The sequence below is a fragment of the Octopus sinensis genome, linkage group LG8, assembly GCF_006345805.1.
Source record: "Octopus sinensis linkage group LG8, ASM634580v1, whole genome shotgun sequence".
Classification (NCBI taxonomy): Eukaryota; Metazoa; Mollusca; class Cephalopoda; order Octopoda; family Octopodidae; genus Octopus; species Octopus sinensis.
In genome coordinates, this window is record NC_043004.1 from 27,831,294 (window position 1) to 27,834,154 (window position 2,861).

Consider the following 2,861-nt stretch of genomic DNA (forward strand, 5'->3'; position numbering starts at 1 on the left):
GGGGGCGGCATGTTTCGCCTTTGTATAACCTACCACAGCTGCATGGGATGAAGTACACGCAGTTCTCAGTCATATTCTCTTCTATGGGTGGGTTTTACACGAGGGAGATATTCGCAAATATCTGTCTAGGCACGTTAGGTAGTAGTAATAACAGTAGAAGGTTAATATTATTCGGTTTACATTTTGTATTTGAGAGGGTCAATATAAAAGCACCTGGATCGAACCTATGACTTTAAGATCCCGAGCCTAATAGCTTAAGAACTAACACACACACACACACACACACACACACACACACACACACACACAGACATGTGTAGGTATGAATATGTCCACCTATTCAACAATTTAGGCATTTTCGAGGACAGCTCTTCAAAAGCTTCAAAATAAGTTACTTTCCCTGCCCTATTTAAATGTATGGTAAGAAAGCGATCATATTTTAAATCCTTGGATCTTTTCGGTTTGAACAGCAGTTTTTTTCTTGCGGTGTCATATGAAATTGTCACCCATAATTATGACCCTAGTATCGATCTATTGCATTTCAATCTGTTTTAGGGTTAGGTTTAGTTAGGGATATGGTTAGGAGTGGGGAAAGGGTATCTTTTTTTCTTCACAAATGTAAATAAACCCAATCTGTTTCTTAAACAAGGGACATATTCATACGGCACAGAATGTTTTTTTTACTTCAATAGACGTCAGTGATTGGTTGAAATTGCAGAAATTGAAGAAAAAAGCAACAAATATCTTACAAACTATAGAATTTTCTCAATAAAGCCAAGAGAAAAAGATGTTTTATAAACACATTCTACCAGTATACGAAGTTTAAAAGTATCTAGTTACGTGGAAATTATTTTTAAAAAACTGCCGTTCCTTGATTTTAAAGTAATTTGATCGAAATGTGTGTGCAGCGCGTGCGCGTACACATTCACACACACGCATAAAATGTATAATATATTTGCATGTGTCGATGTGTGTATTTGTACATAGATATATGTCTATGCGCATACACTTGTGTGTTTATACGTATATTTACATGTATATATATACATACATACTTACATTGATACATGCATGCACACACACATACACACACACACACACACACACACACATATCGTTTTTGTGTTTCGTTTGCAAGGTTCTTTACGTGAATTCGTGTGTTGAAGCATATTTTTTATTGTGTCTGGGGAGGGTCATACCTTATCAATTTACAATCTCCGATTCGATTTCCACTCATTTTTTTTTTCTGAAATTTTCGTTACTTCTTGCAACTTCTTGAATAGTCGTTGATTCTGTCCATTATCGGAGCTGCGTTCTTTTGTTTGTTTGTTTGCCTTGGGGAGACACAATAATATATATATATATTATATATATATATATATATATATATATATATATATACATATATCATCATCATCATCGTTTAACGCCCGTTTTCCGTGCTAGCATGGGTTGGACGGTTTGACCGGGTTCTGGGAAGCCAGGAGGCTGCGCCAGGCTCCAGTCTGATCTGGCAGTGTTTCTACAGCGGGATGCCCTTCCTAACGCCAACCACTCCGTGAGTGTAGTGGGTGCTTTTTACGTGCCACCGGCACAGGTATCACAACTACAATTTCCATTTGATATTTATTTTGATGTTGATGTACTTGACTCAATAGGTCTCCTCAAGCACAGCAGGTCGTTCTGCAATCCAAGGTACTTTGGATGGTGGGGCTATGCGAAACTGGGGCAGGAAGCAGCCATGAACTCACGTTATTTGTCGGGTCTTTGCAGTCATAGCATATCATATAAATATATATATATTATATATATATATACATGCACACACCACACACACACATACATATATATATATATATATATATATATATATATATATATGTGTGTGTGTGTGTGTGTGTGTGTGTATATATGCATGTATATCACTTCTAGTTTTTGATTATTATAAATTTTCCCCTGAGGAAGGACCCAGTTTCCAACAAAGATACAAGGCTCCATCTTTGGGATGTAGTTAACGCAGACAAATTCTTGCATATTTTTACTCTTCCACTCACAGTTTGCACTTGTAATGTACGAATTAGATGAAAATCCTAGTTTATCCAGATTCTCCTTTAAGCGTTTACTAACAAAACTTAGTGCTCCAATTATTATTGGTATGAATATGAATTGATAGCCTGGATATCATGTATGTATGCCTGGATATCAATTTGATTTTCAAAGAGGTACTTATATCTGCAGGGCAGCTGACCTCTATGACGGTGCATACATTTGCTCCGCTGTCCCAAACGACAATATCCGGCCTGTTATGTTTACATTTGACAGAAGTTTTAATGGAAATATTACACCAGTATTCTTTGAGTTGATGTTTATGAATGTATTCCTAACAGAGGGATTTCCTAAGTTTATTTCTGGGCAGTCTCCTTTGTGGATGGCGTTGTAAATTGTTTTAGTATCGTGCCGCATAAGAAGGTAGTACCGTAACATTTTAGGACAGCTGCTAATCACATTCGTGATGTCTTCCACAGAAGCATGACATAGCCTACACATGCAGTTGCACCTTGGCATTACTAGAGCGTCACTCTCTCTTGTTCACCAGGTATTTTATGACTATCTCCTGTTCCTGGATTGCAAACGCAAAGCTTTCAAAGTGTAATGTGATGTAGTGGTCTTGTGTCCAAGAGAGGCTGCACTTTGTGTCAGTTCTACTGTCATCTTCAAGCATCCGGACAACATACCCATGCATAGTCTGTTTTCTTTTGTATGCTGAGTACTTTCCATCCAGGTCTTCTCTGAGGGAAGAGAGCCCAGCTGTTTTGGGGCTGTTTAGGAGATAATCAGGAAGAGAGTGCTTCTTAGGAGCT